This window comes from Oncorhynchus tshawytscha, linkage group LG17 (assembly GCF_018296145.1).
Source record: "Oncorhynchus tshawytscha isolate Ot180627B linkage group LG17, Otsh_v2.0, whole genome shotgun sequence".
Classification (NCBI taxonomy): domain Eukaryota; kingdom Metazoa; phylum Chordata; class Actinopteri; order Salmoniformes; family Salmonidae; genus Oncorhynchus; species Oncorhynchus tshawytscha.
Genome location: NC_056445.1, coordinates 14560945 through 14583444, shown reverse-complemented (window position 1 = coordinate 14583444; position 22500 = coordinate 14560945). Strand labels below are relative to the sequence as shown.

At 45.3% G+C, this 22500-nt stretch overlaps 1 protein-coding gene across 1 annotated transcript in view; it reads right to left on the bottom strand.

Annotated features, from left to right (window-relative positions):
- LOC112216907 (protein O-mannosyl-transferase TMTC1) overlaps window positions 1-22500 on the bottom strand; it is a 139193-nt gene that overhangs the window by 96958 nt on the left and 19735 nt on the right. The window lies entirely within an intron of this gene.

Here is a 22500-nt window from a genome sequence, read left to right as displayed (position 1 = left end):
CACACACACACACACACACTGTGACGTAGAAGTCCGTCACTGGCCGCGGGCAGCATTTGGTTCTTTAACGCACACACATATATTCATCACTCCTCCCTGCGCCATTATATCATAAGTTAAATTCCATGGTATTCCACCCCGGTTCAACTTCAGGTACCTTTTCTGACAGTTGATGCTGTTGCTGAGAACGCAATCCTGTACGCATTCCTTTACCTCTCTTGTTGGAATTCACTGATTTGGGACATCAGAAACGCCAGAGATGGTGGAGGTAACTCTGGGGGTTATGTGTCTGGGAGGGAGGTAAGGGATCATGCAGTTCGCTCTGATGGGAGGGGTCTGACCTGCTATGGTGGCAGTGGTGGGATGGCGTACCGCAAATCAGTGAATTCCAACAAGAGAGGTAAAGGAATGCGTACAGGATTGCGTTCTCAGCAACAGCATCAACTGTCAGAAAAGGTACCTGAAGTTGAACCGGGGTGGAATACCATGGAATCGTCTGGTGAAGAAGAGGTCAAGTATGAGAAACTAGGAGCTCGACCGCGGGGCCAAAGACAACCAGAACTGGGTGAGCTGCTGACTGAAGGAGCAGTTGGGGGACCAGAACCACACCCAACCATGGTAACCCTTTTTCAGCAACTTTTCACCTGCCTTGAGAGGAGGGACGAAGACCTCAAGCAGGAGTTACGTGGCCTACGCCAATCTATCCTCACAGCTCCCCACCAGGCGGAACTTGTCAGTGAGAGCCCAAGATTGGGTCTTCCAACACCAGGACGACAAAGGCTCGATGCAGCAGGGACTTCAACTCCACAGCAGGCACCCCAAGCAGTAATGAGGCCAGCACCAGGAGACCAGTCCAGCAGTGTTAGCGTCCATCTTGCAGCATTCCTGAGGAAGGAGCCAAAGATGCCCTCATACCAGCAGGGGAGGACATTGAAAACTACCTGCTGAGGTTTGAGCGCATGGCTAAGACGTGGCAGTGGCCTGAGGTAGAGTGGGCCTGCAGGCTTGTCCCATTGCTCACGGGCAAGGCCTTAGAGGCTTACACAGCAATGGATGAGGGGCTGGCCAATGTCTACAAGGGCTTGAAGGAAGCGCTGCTGGTGAAGTTTGACATCTCACCGGAAACCTACCGTCAACGCTTCAGAGCTGCATCAACGCCATCGGGTGAGTCGCCGACAGAGACGTACCACCGCCTCAAGGGTCTCTACCGACGATGGGTTCGACCGGGGAGAAGACACAGGACGAAATCGGGAGGTCATCATCCTCGAGCAACTTCTACAAGTTCTACCACACGACATTCGAACCTGGGTCCGAGAGCACGAGCCCAAGGACGGGCTTATGGCGGCCAAGCTTGCACTGCAGTATCTTAATGCACGTAAAGGGGGCCCACCACAACCTGCAGCACCCGCTCCAAGGAGTCTCAGAGACACAAGGGACATCAGAAACGCCAGAGATGGTGGAGGTAACTCTGGGGGTTATGTGTCTGGGAGGGAGGTAAGGGATCATGCAGTTCGCTCTGATGGGAGGGGTCTGACCTGTTTTTACTGCCGGCAGCAGGGGCACAAAGCTTCAATGTGTCCGCTACGTAAATCCAAGCTCTCAGGTTACTGTTATGTACCCAGAGAGGGGGATGGTGTTCAGAATAGACAGACTCGGGAAGGGTCATGCTTGGTACCTGTAAAAGTGAATGGTAAAAGTCTTACTGCAATGATTGACACCGGCAGTTCCCTGTCATTGATCAGAAAAGGTAATGTACCTGTTAATGACATTGATTATGGTCATCAGACACTGATCCAATGTGTCCATGGTGACCAGTCACAGCAGCCCACAGCTGAGCTCACAGTTGAGATTCAGGGTCAGAAATACCTCCTCAAAGTTGGGGTAATGGAGAAGCTACCTTTTGAGATGATTTTGGGGAGGGATGTGCCTGTACTCTCTGATCTGTTGGGAAGTGTGGGGGGTCAGCTATATGAGCAGTCAGTTTGCCAGTCTGATGTTCAGATGGCATGTTCAGTTGTCACTCGTGCCCAGGCCAAAGCTGGTTTACAACCTCTGCCTGACTTGTGTGATAGTCTGTGCGAGGGGGGTACCAAAGGGCCCAGAAAGTCACGCCGCCAGTGGCGTCTTGAGAGGTATGTGGGAACCCCTGTACCTGTTGCTGATGTGTCTGGGTTAGAGGTGCAATGGGATGTTCCACAAAATTTTGCTACACTGCAGAAGTCTGACGCAACCTTGAAATGTTTGTTTGACAAGGCCTTAGCTGGGGACAGTCAATCTTTATGTGGGGGGATTTACACAGTAGACAACCACATACTCTACCTTGGGTCAGAGGCAGATAGCAGGAAGTTGGTGGTGCCATCTACCTGTAGACCACATGTTCTCACCCTTGCACATACAGTTCCATGGGCAGGCCATCTAGGGCAACATAAGACCTATCTTAGGCTAGGCTCCCGTTTCTTTTGGCCCTCCATGTATACTGATGTACAAAAATACTGCAAATCATGCCCCACGTGCCAGAAAACCAGTGCTGTCCGTAGGTCTGAACGGGCTCCTCTATGTTCACTGCCAGTTATCTCTACCCCATTCAAGAGAATTGCAATGGACATTGTTGGACCCTTGGAGAAGAGTAGTGCAGGTTACAAGTATATATTGGTGATCTGTGACTATGCCACCCGGTTCCCAGAAGCCTTCCCACTCCGTTCCATAACCACTCCAAAGATAATCAGTGCTCTTGTTCAGCTCTTCTCTCGTGTAGGAATCCCAGATGAAATCCTTACGGACCAAGGGACAAACTTCACCTCGCGACTGATGGTTCAACTCCACCGACAGCTGGGCATTAAAGGCTTGAGGACTACTCCCTACCATCCCCAAACGGATGGGCTCGTAGAGAGATTCAATCAAACACTCAAGAACATGCTGAGGAAGTTTGTGGCTGACACTGGTAAAGACTGGGATAAGTGGTTACCCTTTCTGCTTTTTGCTTACAGGGAGGTGCCTCAGGCATCGACAGGTTTCTCGCCATTCAACTCCTCTATGGATGGCCAGTGCAAGGACCACTGGACCTGCTGAAGAAGTGCTGGGAAGGTTCCCCAGTAGCTACCTCAGGACAGGGGATTGTCCAGTATGTCCTCCAGATGCGAGACAGGTTGGAACGGTACCGAGAGGAAGCTAGAGCAAACCTTCAGCAAGCCCAGAAGGCCCAGAAGAGAGGCTATGACCAGCACGCTCGCCACAGAGATTTTGAGGCAGGACAGAAAGTCCTGCTCCTCCTTCCCTCGTCTATCAGCAAGCTCCTTGCGCAATGGCAAGGACCGTACCTAATCGGGAGGAAGATGGGCCCAGTGACCTACGAGGTGCTGCACCCGGACAAGGGTAAGAAGAAGCAAACCTACCATGTGAACCTTCTCAAGGCCTGGGAGGAGAAAGAGGAACTCTCCAAAGGAAAGTCCTTTCTGGTCCGCAGAGTAGAAGAGGATGAGTCGGATGGAGTCACAGAGGCATGGAAAGAACGAGCAGAAGTCATACTGGCTCACCTGGAAGAAGACAAGCAAGATGAGCTGAAGCAGCTGTTTGGCAAGTATCCGGCCCTCTTCAGTCAGAGACCAGGAAGAACCAAAGTCCTGGAACACGTCATTCGTTTGAAACCTGGCCAGAGCCCTGTCCGCCAGCATCCTTACCGTGTGCCTGAGAGGCTGGTGGTAGCCCTCAAGGAAGAGGTCCACACCATGATAGAGATGGATGTTGTCGAGCCATCTTCAAGTGAATGGAGCAGCCCTATTGTCATTGTCCCAAAGAAGGATGGCTCTTTGCGCGTCTGCATGGACTTCCGTAAGGTGAATGCCATCTCCCAGTTTGATGCCTATCCCATGCCCCGCATTGACGATTTACTGGAGAGAATAGGTAGAGCTCATTACATCACCACATTGGATCTCTGCAAAGGGTACTGGCAGGTGCCCCTGGATGAACAATCCAAGGCCTACACTGCATTCCGGACGCCAATGGGCCTGTTCCAGTTCAAGGTCATGCCGTTTGGCCTTCATGGGGCCCCTGCGACTTTCCAGAGGCTGATGGACAAGGTCCTCCAGGACTGTGACGATTACTGTGCTGCTTACTTGGACGACGTGGTGATCTACAGCCACTCCTGGGAGGAGCACATACAGCATCTTAGCAGCGTCCTGGGGAAGATCCATGAAGCAGGCCTCACGCTTAACCTCCTGAAGTGTGAGTGGGCGAAACAGGAGACAAAGTACCTGGGTTACCAGCTGGGTAAGGGTGAAGTTCGGCCTCAGGTGGAGAAAGTGGAGTCCATCAGGAATAGCCCTCAACCCAGAACCAAGACTCAGGTGAAGTCCTTCCTAGGTCTGGCAGGGTGGTACCGGAGATTCATTCCACAGTTTTCGACCATCGCTGTCCCTCTGACCAACCTCACTTCGAAGGGGGCCAGCAACCCTGTGAAGTGGACTGAGGAGTGTGAGGAAGCCTTCATGACACTGAAAAAACGACTGTGCTCATTCCCTGTTCTCCAGACCCCTGATTTTAAGAAGAGATTTCTCGTGCAGGTGGACGCTTCGGCTGTAGGAATTGGAGCTGTACTGGCCCAAGGGGAGCCAAGAGAAGAGCTTCCTGTGCTGTACCTGAGTCGGAAGCTGTTGCCCAGGGAAACCAGGTATTCTACAATCGAAAAGGAGTGCCTGGCTATAAAGTGGGCCCTAGATAGCCTCCGTTACTACCTTCTTGGGAGGGAATTTGACCTGCACACGGACCACAGAGCACTGACCTGGATCCAGACCATGAAGGACCGGAATTCTCTTGTGACCAGGTGGTATCTGGAGCTCCAGCCCTTCAGGTTCTGTGTCCGTCACAAGGCAGGAAAAGAGAACGTTACTGCGGACTACCTATCAAGGCTCCCGAACATGGTCGCTTCAGGAGAGGAGGAAGGTAATGTGATGTAGAAGTCCGTCACTGGCCGCAGGCAGCATTTGGTTCTTTAACGCACACACATATTCATCACTCCTCCCTGCGCCATTATATCATAAGTTAACAATGTGGGTCGACACACAATTTAACTTTTGTCTTGGTGCATGCATTTCACACTTGTCAATGTTCATATTTGAGAGATACAATAATTATTATACTTATCAATGTTGTGGATGAGCGCATTGTTTGTTTGTTCTGTTCCTCTCTCTCGCCATCTCTGTAGCTTCTGGGTATGCTGGAAAAGGACCCGAGCTAAGGGAATTGGGTTGGCTTTATAGTGCCTGTCCCAAATGGCTCATTAATGCATATGGGCATATTGAAAGATATTGTCAGTAGTGATGTAATGTTGTAAATGTTATGTTGTGATATTGTTTAAAACCGTGTTGCAATGTATATCCTTGAGTATGTTTAGTTCATGGAAAATGTAGGTTTGTATTGTTAATTGATTAATTAATTAGGGTTAATTGTTCTGAGGGGAGGGGCTAGCCCAACAAAAGGAGCCTCTCTCCAGTCTCTAACGGGATTTTTTTGGATTGAGCTGTGGATGGGGCAGCATTGTTGTTAAGCTGTCCCATAAGGTAGACGTTGATGGCAGTACTGTTATTTTCTGTTCCGGAATCACTTGTAAATAAACACCTTTGCACAGAAGAACTTTTGCGGTTCCGCCATCTTTTTATTTTTATAGAGGTTAGGTTATCCAGTTTAGCCATCTGGCCTACTCTACGTGACACACACACACACAACTGTATAGGTAGGATAATGATGCTCTACAGAGAGGCAGTGTGGTACCAGAGTGGTAGTGAATAGGCTGCTAAGGAAACGGACAGGGCTCCATGCTGATTGTATTAGCATGTTAATAGCATTCAGTTCTATTTCAGGCTGCTGGTTATTAATACTGAGGCCCAGCGCTGAGAGCAGCCCCTTCATTAGTAACTCTGCAGATACCACGCACACACACACACGCACACACACACACACACACACACACACATAAATAATGACACACACACACACACACACACACATAAATAATGGCACACACACACACACATAAATAATGACACAAACACACACACATAAATAATGACACAAACACACACACATAAATAATGACACATACACACACACACACAAATAATGACACACACACACACGCACACACGCACGCACGGACGCACACACACACGCACGGACAAGCACACCGACAGACATGCATAAGATGCCTGTCCTAAAGGAGGTAACAGATTCCTTGACATGGAGCAGCAGAGGGTTTTCCTGCAGCGTGTTCTCTCTCTGGGATAAGACTTATTCAGGAGTGACGGACAGTCAGCTCATCCACCAGGAGAAGATAGAAACCACCAGGGAGGTGAAGTGGTGGTCCAGACCAGAAAGACACAGGAAGAATAAGAGAATGAGAAAGGAAAAGAGATGGGGAGAGGTTCTCATGGGAATCTATAAGCCCAGCATATGTATATGCACTGTACACCCAACTCTCTACACACACAAAACCACAGGTGCTCAGCTTTCCCGGGCACACACCCATTGTACCAGTCGACAGTTGTGCATGGCAACTAGATATGCTTCAAGCCTAACCCTCCCACTACACCCACACACACCCCACCTGGGACAGGCCAGCCAATCAGCGGTGTGGGAATGAAAGAGAGGCATTCTGGTCTGCTACAGAACCTCAACCCTGGCCAATAGGATCAGTACTAAGGAGTTTTTTTAATGATAAAAATAAATGGAACAGAGCTAAGCACAGGCCAAATCCTAGAGGAAAACCTGGTTCAGTCTGCTTTCCCACCAGACACTGGAGACAAGCTCACCTTTCAGCAGGACAAAAACCGAAAACAAGGTCAAATATACACAGGAGTTGCTTACCAAGACGGCATTGAATGTTCCTGAGTGGCCTAGTTACAGTTTTGACTAAAATTGGCTTGAACATCTATGGCAAGACTTGAAAATGGCTGTCTAACAATGACCAACAACCAACTGGACAGAGTTTGAAGAATTGTACAAATAATAATGTGCACATATTGTACAATCCAGGTGTGCAAACTCTTCCACACTTACCCAGAAAGACTCACAGCTGTAATCTCTGTCAAAGGTGATTTTAACATGTATTGACTCAGGACTGTCAATACTTTTATATAAATGAGATGTTTCTGTATTTCATCTTCAATACATTTGCAAAAAACAAAACAAACATCTATTTAATCCATTTTGATTACAGGCTGTAAGACCACAACATGTGGAATAAAACAAGTGGTATGAATTATTTCTGAAAGCTTAGTCCTTGCCAATGACAAGCATATCCATAACATGATGCAGACACCACCATGCTTGAAAATATGCAGAGTGGAAACTCGGTGATGTGTTGGATTTGCCCCAAACATAACGCTTTGTATTCAGGACATAATGTTAATTTCTTTGCCACATTTTTTGAAGTTTTCCTTTAGTGCCTTATTGAAAACAGGATGCTTTGGAATGTTTTTATTCTGTACTGACTTCCATCTTTTCACTCTGTCTTTTAGGTTAGTGTTGTGGAGTAACTAAAATGTTGTTGATCCATCTTCAGTTTTCTCCTATCACAGCCAATAAACTCTGTAAATGTTTTAATGTCACCATTGGCCTCATGGGGAAATCCCTGAGCGGTTTCCTTTCTCTCCGGCAACTAAGTTAGGGAGGACGCCTGTATCTTTGCAGTGACTGGGTGTATTGATACACCATCCAAAGTGTAATTAATAACTTCACTATGGTCAAAAGGATATTCAATGTCTGTTTTTTTTTTTTTACCTATCAATAGGTGCCATTCTTTGTGAGGCACTGGAAAAACACCCTGGTCTTTGTAGTTGGTACAGTGAGGAGGTAGTCATTAACAAATCACGAAGGGGTTGAATACTTATTGACCCAAGACATTTCAGCTTTTCATTTTTTATTAAATAATAAAAATGTCTAAAAACATGATTCCACTTTAAGTTTATGGGATGTTGTGTGTAAGCCAGTGACACAAAATCTCAATGAATCCATTTTAAATTCAGGCTGTAACACAACAAAATTAGAAAAAATTCAAGGGGTGTGAATACTTTCTGAATGCACTGTAGATCAACCAAAGGGTAGAGGCACAGAGGGTGTGATCAACCATTACAAAATCAGATATATGCAAACACTCCTGTGTTGCTCAAACTGAATAACACACACACACTCAATAACTGAACTTACATTGTGGACATTGTGTGGTTGTGCAGCAGAGAAAAATGTTGGAGCATTGAACTTGAGGCAGAGTCGGCAGCATTACAAGTCAAATCTGAGATCAGCAAAGCGTGGGTGTTGAGGTAGAGTTAGTGGTTTACTGTATGTCTACCCCAGGAGTAAAAGCATTACAGTAAGACCACACACACTGTTCTAATCAGTCGATAACGAGGCCGAGCCAGTGTGTTAAAGTTAATTCTGTTTGGCCTCATTGTTTTTGAAATGAGCCTACTGGCTTCATTTAACTTGGACCCAGGCTTTCTCTAAAACAAGAGGCCAAACGAGAATTCAATTATCTGCCAGAGTGAACCATCTTTTCTAATCAATGACTAATGACACCTCACTGCCCAGAGAACTCTAAGCAACTCAGGGCCTGGTTTGGGTACGCTAAAGATGTGTGTGTGTGAGTTATAGTATTAGGGTTACCACTGAAGTAACAAACAACTCGGCTCCATAGAGTGGTTGGACCACAGTACGCCTCTAAGAAAGGATATCGAGAGGGAGAGCAGAGAGGAAGAGGCATAGGAGGATAAGGAGCGAGGGGAGTACAGAGGGAGACACATACTCATATTCATAAATCCTTGAGAGCTATGTACACACAGGCTCCCTAGCCGCTAATTAGGAGCATCCAGAAGATACATTAAGCAGATGCTCCACTGAGCTACGAAAACAAATCTCTCTCTCTCTCCCTTTTCCTCTGGGTGTGATACAGTCAATTTGTGCTGAGTCACAGAACATTGTCTCCAAAGGCATAATTACACTCACACCCCAGGTCATTAAGATTTGATGAGAGCGGGGTCTCTATCTCTGCCGGTCTGTCCAGGTGTGTTGTTGTGTGAGCAGCTGGGCAGGCAGAGTGACAGCACAGTCGTCTAATACCCATAGAGTAACATAGAGATGGCAGCTCCATCACTCAGCAGGCACCACCAGTCCCTATCCATCCACCTTTCAGTCACCCACACATATACTGACTCAGTTTACAGTGAAGGGGAAGGAGGGAGGGAATACAAAAAATAAATAGATTTTTACAATACACAATAAACAAATAACCTCATGACAATTCATAGACAGATCTAATGCATAAAGTATATCACATTGCAGATTTCTCCGAACCCCTTTCATAAAATCTAATAACACTTCAACCTTGTGCTCAATCGAAAAAGTTAAATATCCCTGTCAACCTTACAGTGCAGTAAACATTATACAGCAATATCATACAGGGAGGACTGGTAATGCACATTTGAAGGAACATTTTAAAGTTGAACACTCAAGAAAAAACGATCTTGTAAAAAAAGTACATGTCATGTTTTAAACAGATTTCAAGCTAATCTTATAATTTAACGCTTGCCTCTGAGGTGTCTAAGGGCACTTGAGAGAGAGTTCCTCCATATAAAGGGTTAACTCCATCCCCCTTACTGTTCCAAAGTGCATAGCAATATTGTGTGAGGCAGAAATTGTACTGTAGACATAACTTTACTCAGAGAAACTTCAGTGGAGAGACATTGTATGCTCCAGTGCTCAATATACTATCTCAAACTCTTTGGAAATCTCTTAAAACGCTCAACTTGATCAACTTTTAATAATACAGACAGAAGGAACAAAGAAAATAGCCACAAACAGGTGAGTAGAGAGATTGTAAGATTGATGTTAGATGTATTCTCTTGTTTTCTTAATTTAAAGTAGTGACATTATTTGGGTTAAATTCTCTTTGGTAAAAATCACTCATTTATATGCCATGTAAAGAAATGACTTATCAAGACTGAGAGAGAAGCCCCAGAAGGTGGGAGTGTTTGTGGATTATGAGGAGGGTCAGGTCTCCTTTTATAATGTGGAGGCCAGTTCTCATATCTAATCTTTCACTCCCTGAGAGAGAAGCCCCAGAAGGTGGGAGTGTTTGTGGATTATGAGGAGGGTCAGGTCTCCTTTTATGATGTGGAGGCCAGTTCTCATATCTACTCTTTCACTGGCTGTACCTTTGCTGAGAAACTCTATCCATACTTTTGCCTCTGTCCTAACTATGGTAGTAAAAACTCTGCCCCTCTGATCATCTCTCCTGTCATTCACACAGACTGATTAACAATGTCACACAATATTGCCTACATGCATCGATGAGGAAGGATTTTCCTTTCGCAATATTACAGGTAATACGTTTACAAATCATAGATAGTCAAGTAACACCACAATTATGAATATTTACCGGATGTCCTCAATCAAATTCAAATGTAAAATATTCTTTAAGCTCTCTGTTTTAACATATAAATACATGCTTTTATTTAACGAAAAGGAAAACATTCAAAGGAAATTTACTTCAATAAGAACAGTGATAAAAGTTGCATGACTGATTATTCTTAAGTCCATATATTCTTAAACTTGACACTCCATAGGTTATATGCTAAAGTGGATGGTGTGTCACTGTGTATATACATTGCATTCGGAAAGTATTCAGACCCCTTGATTTTTTCCCAATTTTGTTACGTTACAGCCTTATTCTAACATTGATGAACTTGTTTTTTTCCGTCATCAAATCTACACATAATACCCCACAATGACAAAGCGGAAACAGGTTTTTAGAAACTGTTGCTAATTTATGAAAAAAAAACAGATATACCTTATTTACATAATTATTCAGCCCCTTTGCTATGCGACTCGAAATTGAGCTCAGGTGCATCCTGTTTCCATTGATCATCCTTGAGATGTTCCTACAACTTGATTGGAGTCCACCTGTAGTAAATTCAATTGATTGGACATGATTTGGAAAGGCACACAACTGTCTATATAAGGTCCCACAGTTGACAGTCTATGTGAGAGCAAAACCCAAGCCATGAGGTCAAAGGAATTGACCGTAGAGCTCCGAGACAGGATTGTGTCGAGGCACAGATGTGAGGAAGGGTAGCAAAACTTTCTGCAGCATTGAGGATCCCCAAGAACACACCTTCATCACTCTAAAATGGAAGCCGTTTGGAACCAGCAAGACTCTTCCTAGAGCTGGCCGCTCGACCAAACTGAGCAATCGGGCGAAAAGTGGCCTCGGTCAGGGAAGTGACTAAGAAACAGATGGTCATGCTGACAGAGCTCCAGAGTTCCTCTGAAGATGTGAGAATCTTCCAGAAGGACAACCATATCTGCAGCACTCCACCAATCAGGCCTTTATGGTAGAGTGGTGAGACGGAAGCCATTCCTCAGTAAAAGGAACATGACAGCCCACTTGGAGTTTGCCAAAAGGTACCTAAGGACTCTCAGACCATGAGAAACAAGATTCTCTGGTCTGATGAAACCAAGATTGAAGTCTTTGGCCTGAATGCCAATTGTCATATCTGGAGGAAACCTGGCACCATTCCTACGGTGAAGCATGGTGGTGGCAGCGTCATGCTGTTGGGATGTTTTTCAGCGGCAGGGACTGAGAGATTAGTCAGGATCGAGGGAAAGATGAATGGATCAAAGTACAGAGAGATCCTTGATGAAAACCTGCTCAAGAGTGCTCAGGACCTCAGACTGGGGCGAAGGTTCACCTTTCAACAAGTCAACGACCCTAAGCACACAACCCTAAGCACACAACCCTAAGCACACAACCCTAAGCACACAACCCTAAGCACACAGTAACGCCCGGACTTCGACATCTCTAGAGAGACCTTAAAATAGCTGTGCAGTGACGCTCCCCATGCAACCTGACAGAGCTTGAGAGAATCTCCAGAGAAGAATGGGAGAAACTCCCCAAATACAGGTGTGCCAAGCTTGTAGGGTCATACCCAAGACGACTTGAGGCTGTAATCGCTGCCAAAGGTACTTCAACAGTGTACTGAGTAAACAGTCTGAATACTTATGTTAAGTGATATATCAGTTTATTTTTTATAAATGTGCAAAAATGTTGTTTTTTTAATGTAAAAACTGTTTTTATTTTGTTATTATGGGGTATTGTGTGTAGATTGAGGGGGGGATTCATCAATTATAAAATAAGGCTCTAACGTAACAAAATGTGGAAAAAGTCAAGGGGTTTGAATACTTTCCAAATGCACTGTATTTGCAATCAAATAACCCTCTCTACCTCCCTCTCTCAACCTCTTTGTCCCTATTTTACACTGTCAGTAATCTGTAACAGTAGTTAGCTAGAATTGATGCCAATGCCTGAAAAAGAAAATGTGTTGCCTTCAAAATGTTTGGTGGGACAAAACAATCTCTCTACTGCCAGTAAAGAGTTTCACTACACATATTTCATGTCTTTGTGCAACAGTGCATTAGCATTAGGCAGTTGAGACATGGACACTAAAGATTAGCTGGGTGATGTATCACAGTGTAGAGAACAGATAGGGTTTACAGTATTGTATTGCTTTGACCAGCTGTACCACAATGCTTTCCCCTAATGTGGCAAATGTCAAATGTTCAGGTCCATTTAAAAAGCATTAGAGCCAAGTTAGGCTTTGAGTAAAACACACTCCAGACAGGCATACACATAAACACACTCTCTCACACACACTATAGCATTAGCTAAAGGTCAGTGAGTAAGCTGTTCAAGTCAATCTCCATATTTGACTACAGAAAAACACTTAGCAGCTCTCCCAATTAGACCTACCCTGATGGCCCAAAGAGTCATGTAAGCTACCTAGCTGCGCACACACACACACACACACACACACACACACACACACACACACACACACACACACACACACACACACACACACACACACACACACACACACACACACACACACACACACACACACACACACACACACACACACACACACACACACAATTATCTCCAGTGCTCCATTTCATGTTGACAGACATACTCTCTGCAGAGGCTTCTTCACATTCTAGAAATTTCAAAGGGTTCTGTCTGAGCAAACAGAATCTTCAAATGATTTCATCTCAAAAGAACCCACAGAAACATTAAAAAAACATCTCTCCAAAACACATTTACACAAGGACAAACACACACACAGACTTCGGGGACATATTTGATACTCTTATTTGATTATCATCATCAACAACATCTTTTCAAAACCAACTTTTTTTTAAAGCACACATAAAAACAGTGAAAACACACCAACAACATCCCTTTGGATAATTGTACCACATGCACTGACTTCAAAGATTCCTCTGAGGCTGTTGCACAGAGAGAGAGATAATAAATGCCACAATAGAAATTGTGTTGTGTTCCTCTGTCAATTAGTGGTCTCTTTAATAAGAGAACAAGCAAGGCAGGGGGAACAGAACACCTCCTATGGAAAGCCACAGAGATCAAGCCTAACAAGAAACTCAACTGACAGTTCTGGGGGACACAGTCACTGCCTCCAATCGAACACACACTATCATAAATACAGCAGATACACACACACACACTAACACACTAGCATCACCACCCTGGACGGTTCTGACCTAGAATATGTGGACAACTGTAAATACCTTGGTGTCTGGCTAGACTGTAAACTCTCCTGCCAGACTCATATTAAACATCTCCAATCCAAAATCAAATCTAGAATCGGCTTTCTATTATAGCAAAGCCTCCTTCACTCATGCCGCCAAACTTACCCTCGTAAAACTGTATCCTACCAATCCTCGACTTCGGCGATGTCATCTACAAAATAGCTTCCAACAATCGACTCACCAAACTGGATGCAGTCTATCACAGTGCCATCCGTTTTGTTACCAAATCACCTTATACCACTGTCATGACGTTGGCCTGGGGGGTTAGGTTTATGACAGTCATAAATACCTCTTCCCCCCCTTTTCCTCTTTCTACCCTACTGAGGTTACATTTGCAAAACCCTTGGTTAACATAGAGATTCTGGGAACTGCAGAAGGTGAGGGGAAATTAACTATATTCTGGTAATCCGACCAATGGAACATATGCGGTGGTACTTGAATATGATGTCAGTTCGGTTGTCATCTGAGACATTCTCATCAAAGATAAGATGACATAACTCTGATGTGTACTCTTTCCACTGTAGAGTTTATCGAATTCACATGGAATTGTTGTTCAATTTAAATGTTTGAATATGAAATTATTCGTGATGGGATGAAATGTGATTTTAGCTTCTAAAATGTGAGATGTGGGTTTTCATAAGATAGGGCTCTGCTCAATCAGTGGCCCGCCCCTGTGAAGGCACATGGGCTATAAAACTTTTCAAACGCCCTCCTCTCCCTTCCTATATAAGCCCTTGACGACAATATAACCTCCTGTTCCGAGGATGTAGGACGATGGTCCGATGTCAGAATAGTTCAGATAATAACTACAGAATGAAGCCAACATCAGCGTGAGCTTTGGTTGCGAATGGTATGAACTTTGAACTCTTATTCACTACAGAAGTGATACCTCCTATTAGCAACTGCCTTAGTTATCTACAACAACGATGTTACTACAACCTCCAATTGACAACCAGAGACATTCTTCAAAAGACTCGGTTGGGCAACACGGCCCTCATCTGCCACCAACCTACCGAAGCGCAGCTCAGAGTAAATATTTATTGCATTTTCCTTTTCCAAATGGGTGGTAATTTAGAATGCATAAGATACTGTATTTACGATAGCACAGCTTCTTCCCCTTTTTCCTCAGTCTTCTCGCTCTTTCACTCAAACCCAGCCCTTTTCTTTTGTGTTACCAGCTGTCATATCTGTTCCGCCCGCTAGGGACGTTTTCCTTTATGACGTCATTTGTAATCAAGTTATGATTTAATTATGTGTATGTGTAATTCTGTGTGATTAGTTAGGTATTTAGTAAATAAATGATTAAACCCAATTTTGTATTGCTGATTCAAATTGTAAGCCAGGGTTCATGCAGATAACCAATAATTTACAACTTTCAGATGAGACTGAATTAAGAGGTCGATTAATATTGACTGCTATTGATGTAAAATATTACTAGGTCTTTAAGAGTTTATTCGGAAGATAACAGCTCTATAAATATTAATTTTGTGGTGCCCAAAAAGTTAATTACATTTACATGATTAGCTCAATCAGGTGATATTAATTACAGTGTTACGGTTTTCTTCTGGTGAAAGGGAGGCAGACCAAAACGCAGCGTGGTTATTTAAAAACATCTTTAATAAAGATGATAACGTGAACAATATACTTAACAAAACAAGAAGACGTGGAAAACCGAAAACAGTCCTAACTGGTGCAAAACACAGAGACAGGAACAATCACCCACAAGAGACCTAAAGAATATGGCTGCCTAAATATGGTTCCCAATCAGAGACAACGATAAACACCTGCCTCTGATTGAGAACCACTCCAGGCAACCATAGACTTACCTAGAATACTTCACTAAACACAATCCCATAACCTACAAAAAAACCCTAGACAAAACACACCACATAAATCACCCATGTCATACCCTGGCCTGACCAAAATAATCAAGAAAACACAAAATACTAAGGCCAGGGCGTGACATACGGAGAAATTATTTTATAAAATAGCATGTCATATCACTTAATCCGGCATAGCCAAAGTCACGACACCACCCACCACTGCGACCTGTATGCTCTAGTCGGCTGGCCCTCGCTACATATTCTTCGCCAGACCCACTGGCTCCAGGTCATCTATAAGTCTATGAAAGGTAACGCTCCGCCTTATCTCAGTTCACTGGTCACGATGGCAACACCCACCCGTAGCACACATTCCAGCAGGTATATCTCACTTATCATCCCCAAAGCCAACATCTCATTTGGCCGCCTTTCCTTCCAGTTCTCTGCTGCCAGTGACTGGAACGAATTGTAAAAATCGCTGAAGTTGGAGACTTTCATTTCCTTCACCAACTTTAAAAATCAACTATCTGAGCAGCTAACTGATCGCTGCAGCTGTACATAGTCCATCTGTAAATAGCCCACCCAATCTACCTACCTCATCCCCATACTGTTTTTATTTGATTTACTTTTCTGCTCTTTTGCACACCAGTATTTCTACTTGCACATCGTCATCTGCTCATCTATCACTCCAGTGTTAATCTGCTAAATTGTAATTATTCGCTCTTTGGGCTATTTATTGCCTACCTCCTCATGCCTTTTGCACACACTGTATTTAGACAATTTTTTTCTACTGTGTCATAAAAAACGAACTTGCGTTAAGTTGTATAGGTATGCAGGTTTATGGAGAGATCCACTCAGAGTTGAACTCTCTGGTCAGCCATATGCATTCACTCATACCGTACAACACACACACACACACACACACACACACAAACACACACACACACTTTCCGTCACAAACCCCCTCTGGACCTCAGCTCTCTCGGTCTGAATATTTTTAAAGCAGACGGCCCCAGTCAGAAACACATAACCCAGTGTGATGGGCCCCTCATCTCTCCTAGCCGTCTGTAAACATGCCTGCAGGAGATGACATTATCGGGCAGAATTAACACAGACCTAATGGAGCTGGAGGAGGGCTAACTCACAGGGCAGAGACACATCTCATAAACACTAAGCTACGGCTGTGTTTCAAATGGCACCTTATTAACCATATAGTACACTTCCTGTATATGAACTCAGCAAACAAAGAAACGTCCTCTCACTGTCAACTGCGTTTATTTTCAGCTTATTTTCAACTTAACATGTGTAAATATTTGTATGAACATAACAAGATTCAACAACTGAGACATAAACTGAACAAGTTCCACAGACATGTGACTAACAGAAATTGAATAATACGTCCCTGAGCCAAGAGGGGTCAAAATCAAAAGTAACAGTCAGTATCTAGTGTGGCCACCAGCTGCATTAAGTACTCCAGCGCATCTCTTCCTCATGGACTGCACCAGATTTACCAGTTCTTGCTGTGAGATGTTACCCCACTCTTCCACCAAGGCACCTGCAAGTTCCCAGACATTTCTGCGGGGGAATGGCCCTAGCCCTCACCCTCCGATCCAACAGGTCCCAGGCGTGCTCAATGGGATGAGGGCTCTTCGCTGGCCATGGCAGAACAATGACATTCCTGTCTTGCAGGAAATCACGCACAGAAAGAGCAGTATGGTTGGTGGCATTGTCATGCTCGAGGGTCATGTCAGGATGAGCCTGCAGGAAGGGTACCACATCAGGGGGGGATGTCTTGCCTACAACGCACAGCGTTGTGAGATTGCCTGCAATGACATGCTCAGTCCGTTGACGCTGTGACACGCCGCCCCAGACCATGACGAACCCTCAACCTCCAAATCGATCCCGCTCCAGAGTACAGGCCTCGGTGTAATGCTCATTCCTTCGACAATAAACGTGAATCCGACCATCACCCCTGGTGAGACAAAACCACGACTTGTCAGCGAAGAGCATATTTTGCCAGTCCTGTCTGGTCCAGTGACGGTGGGTTTGTGCCCATAGACGACGTTGTTGCCGGTGAGGTCTGGTGAGGACCTGCCTTACAACAGGTCTACAAGCCCTCAGTCCAGCCTCTCTCAGCCTATTGCGGACAGTCTGAGCACTGATGGAGGGATTGTGCGTTCCTGGTGTAACTCGGGAAGTTGTTGTTGCCATCCTGTACCTGTCCCGCAGGTGTGATGTTCGGATGTACCGATTCTGTGCGGGTGTTGTTACACGTGGTCTGCCACTGCGAGGACCATCAGCTTTCCGTCCGGTCTCCCTGTAGCGCTGTCTTCGGCATCTCACAATAAGGACATTGCAATTTATTGCCCTGGCCACATCTGCAGTCATCATGCCTCCTTGCAGCATACCTAAGGCACGTTAACACAGATGAGCAGGGACCCTGGGCATCTTTCTTTTGGTGTTTTTCAGAGTCAGTAGAAAGGCCTCTTTAGTGTCCTAAGTTTTCATAACTGTGACCTTAATTGCCTACCGTCTGTAAGCTGTTAGTGTCTTAACGACCGTTCCACAGGTGCATGTTCATGAATTGTTTATGGTTCATTGAACAAGCATGGGAAACAGTGTTTAAACCCTTTACAATGAAGATCTGTGAAGTTATTTGGATTCTTCCGAATTATCTTTGAAAGACAGGGTCCTGAAAGGGGGCGTTTCTTTTCATGCTGAGTTTTGTAGACTCTGCATATAGTGAATATGGTTATAGTGGTCAACCACTTATAATGATCAAATTCTCCTGCCTGGATGTGATCCCTGTAAGAGGAGTTCTCAGTATTTCCATATGCAGGGCACTTTTAAACAAGGCATATACAGCACATAAGGTTGCTTGGAATAAGAGCATGCCGTGTGATAAATGTACTGCAACTGTACAACTGTGAAAAAAATACTGTGCTCTCTACTGAGACAGGAAGGGGTTAAAACATCTGTACTCCCATCCGATTGGCTGCACTCCAGCTGCGTGGGCTGACGATAAACGGGTGCCAAACAAATTAGGCAGGAGAGAAAAAAAAAATGCTCACCCCAACAAAAATCACCAGACATCTTCTTGATGAGACATTTACTAAATAATCTCCCAATTAGTGTTCAGGCCCCTGGCCTGTGTGTGTGTGTGTGGTGTGGGGGGGCTGGCCCATGTGTTGGGTCCCTGGGGCTAATTGAATGACAATAACATCCATCTAAAAGCAGGCCTTCACACTCCCTTCTCTCTTCACACTCACTCTTTTCCGTCACTCTCTGTTCCTCCTCTCTGTTCCTCCTCTCTGTTCCTCCTCTCTGTTCCTCCTCTCTGTTCCTCCTCTCTGTTGCATGCTCCCTTTATCTACTTTCTTTCTCTCGCCCCTCATTCTCTTTCTCTCGCCCCTCATTCTCTTTCTCTCCCGCCATTGTCACGTTGGCTCGTTTAATCCCAGTTCCGGACCGCTTATCACCACAGTATGTGAACGGAATTGGAGCGGAGCGAAGCCCAATTTGACTGGAGCGCGGAGCGAGATTCCCAAAGGCTGGAGGGTCGGCCTTCTCGCCCGCTCCAATTTCGCTCCAGTAGCGCTCACTTCACGAACTCAGGTCATGCCCGGCCCAGCATGCATTTGTAGTCTGCTTGTGTGCTGCTATAGCTCCTTACTTTAAATACTGTCATGGAGTTCACTAAATGTTTTCAGAAAGAAACTGACAAAACACACAGGTGCTAAATCAAGGTGTCTTACAAAGATGAGGACCAAGAGCAAGAGAGGGAGTGAAGTCATGTAACTAAAGAATCATTGTGGAATCTGAAAAGACACATATCCCAAAAGCATGATGGTGTACTTACTACATGCACATGCTAACAGAAAGGAATGAGGTGGGTAGCTAATTAAGTGTGTCATTGTAGCAAATTATTTACAAACTAAAAATCAAATCTCTTAAAAGTTTTGTTCATTTTTGCTCTATTATCTATACAATAGGCCATACTTGATTTTGGCCCAATAGGCCTGGCATATTCCCCCTTTCAAGGAGCTTTCCGTTTTGATTGGTTTATTTTGCCTAAAAACCATTTGGCCTACCTATAGAAAGGTTTAAAAACAACTCTGCATATCCGCCCAGCCTGGCAAGAGTGGCCAAATGGGTGTTTAGCATCCCCAGTGGCTCTGCAAGCAGGTAGAGGGTGTTCTCTGCTGTTGGCCTGTTCTCCAGGCACCATCGCAAGCTGGTTAAACTCGTATTTCTCAAATAAATTCAAAGACATTGTAGACTGAGCCTAATAAGACATTATTCGTTTAACTTGGATTTAAATTCTAAGTTACGGAATGTATAGACTTGAATGATTTATTATACAACATGTTGTTTAAATGCGGAGCGCTTTATGTCCCTACCAGCCTATTGTGTCACACTCGGAAATTCTTTACAATGTATTTCTTTGTAGGTTATAGCCTTGATATAATATAGCCAAAATAATTCATTTCCGTTCTTTCTTAGGCTCCCTGTCTTTGCGCCTGACCTATTTAGACTGTTAGGTGCTGTTTAATATGACCTGTAGCCTATTTGAAATGATGAGGACTTCTTACATTCACCTGTTCATGTTCATTTAAAGTACTTTTCATTCCAATCATATGGTTTGGTTTCAATACCTCACAACCAAATTGTAGGTCCAGGTCGTCACATAAATAGATGGGTTGATGGTTAAATTGTGATTTTAATGAACGGAGCGAATTTGTGGTGTCCGTTTTTTTGTCCTGTGAGCGTGGAGCGGTTTTTAGCGGTTGGAAAGGACGTGGAGTGCTGGAGCAAACACCGCTCCATGAGCGATGAGCAGGATTTCCCACCGTTCACATACCCTGCTTATCAGTGACAGGTCTCCAAACAGGCCAGAGAGCTGTGGCCCAAGGGCTCTCATTACAGATAGTTGACCGAGTGCACACACACATACAAACATTACACAGTGTACACACAGGCTCACATACTATCTCCATCTTTCTCTCCCTCCTTAAATCCTTCCTTCTCTCTCTCTCTCTCTCTATTTTCCCTCCCACTCCCTCCCTCAGTTCTATCAGTTAGTCCAGCCTGTAGATACATGAACAGCTGTTGGTGTTTAATTAAGGCCCAAATTAAATAAGCATGTATTAAATCTTCCCAGCGTATCAAAGAGCCAGGCACGGGACAGGCGTGGGGAGAGATCTAATGCACCCCCACACATATCCCTAACCTATCTCCAACGCATATCTAATGCATGTTGACAGCTACTCTTCCCTCCGGTCACCCTGAAGAAAGGGCGACCGGAGGGAAGAGTGGGAGAGGAGAGGAAAAGCGAAAAGGCGATATGGAGGGAGTGGAAAGAGTGAAAGAGGATAAGAGCGAGAGAGGGATAAAGGTAGAGAGAAGGATAGAGGAAAAGTAGGGGTTTGGCTGGAAATGCTATTGGATCTTCCTTGCTGAATTCCTGAGGTGATCCGTATTTCCTGTTCCTTGGCACCAGTATCAAAGACAGTACAGTGAGATGAGGCTGGAAAAGAGTGTGTTTTCAATGAATACTCTCTCCCTCTCCTCATCCTCTCTCTATGCCTTCATACACATACTCTCTGTCTCTCCCTCTAACAGGGCCTGTGGAGCTCACGTACTCTCTGTCTCTCCCTCTAACAGGGCCTGTGGAGCTCACACACTCTCGGTCTCTCCCTCTAACAGGTCCTGTGGAGCTCACATACTCTCTGTCTCTCCCTCTAACAGGGCCTGTGGAGCTCACACACTCTCTGTCTCTCCCTCTAACAGGGCCTGTGGAGCTCACATACTCTCTGTCTCTCCCTCTAACAGGGCCTGTGGAGCTCACACACTCTCCGTCTCTCCCTCTTACAGGGCCTGTGGAGCTCACATACTCTCTGTCTCTCCCTCTAACAGGGCCTGTGGAGCTCACATACTCTCTGTCTCTCCCTCTAACAGGGCCTGTGGAGCTCACACACTCTCTGTCTCTCCCTCTAACAGGGCCTGTGGAGCTCACATACTCTCTGTTCTCCCTCTAACAGGGCCTGTGGAGCTCACACACTTCTGTCTCTCCCTCTAACAGGTCCTGTGGAGCAGTCTCTCCCAACAGGTCCTGTGGAGCTCACATACACTCTGTCTCTCCCTCTAACAGGGCCTGTGGAGCTCACAGCAGACACATACAACTCTCTTCTGTTCCATCCCTTTCTGCTGGGTTCATTCACAAATCACAGCTCCACACACACACACACACACACACACACACACACACACACACACACACAGAGTCCGAGGTCTCCCCACCGCAGGCCCCATGGCAGATCGGCTTTCAGAGAAGAAATATGATGTGCGTGCGGTCAAATTAGAGATTCCTTCTTCTGCACTAACACACACGCCATCCCTCAGAGAGAGTTCCTGTCACCACTGGCTGAGACACTGATAGGGCTCTGGGCTTGTCTGTGGAGCTTTAACATACTGCAAAGGATTACACAAAAACATGAACACACACACACACACACTATTCTTTCACATCTGTCTCTTACCCTCTCCCCCCACACAAATTAATCTCTCCCTCCTTCCCCTCTCATTCTATCTCCATTAATCTCGCCATCGTGTTGTGATGTCATAGCCACACCCCAGAGATGGTGGTGAGGTTGGTGTGAGGTGAGTAGCAGATGCTACTAGTGATGATGTTGGTCTGGAGGGGATGAGAGAGAGTCCAAGCCCAGCATCAGTGCTTGGTTTGGGGTATGACTCAAGGCTGCAGTGCCGGTGGTTGCAGGTATGGAGCTCCACACATGAAAGAGGGGACGAAGAGAAGACTGTGGGCCAGGAGAGGTTTTGGTGGCTGAGGACAGGGAGCAGAGATCAGGGTTGTGGCCCAGACATGGTGCCTGATTGTGGACATAACTCTGGGCGTTCTCTGGTGGCTGGAGGGAATTGAAGTTGTGTGTGCAGTTTGTGTGTGTTTTCTGGCTGGAGACGCAGAGGCATGTTGCTGTGCCATGTAAACACACAGCCAGGCCTG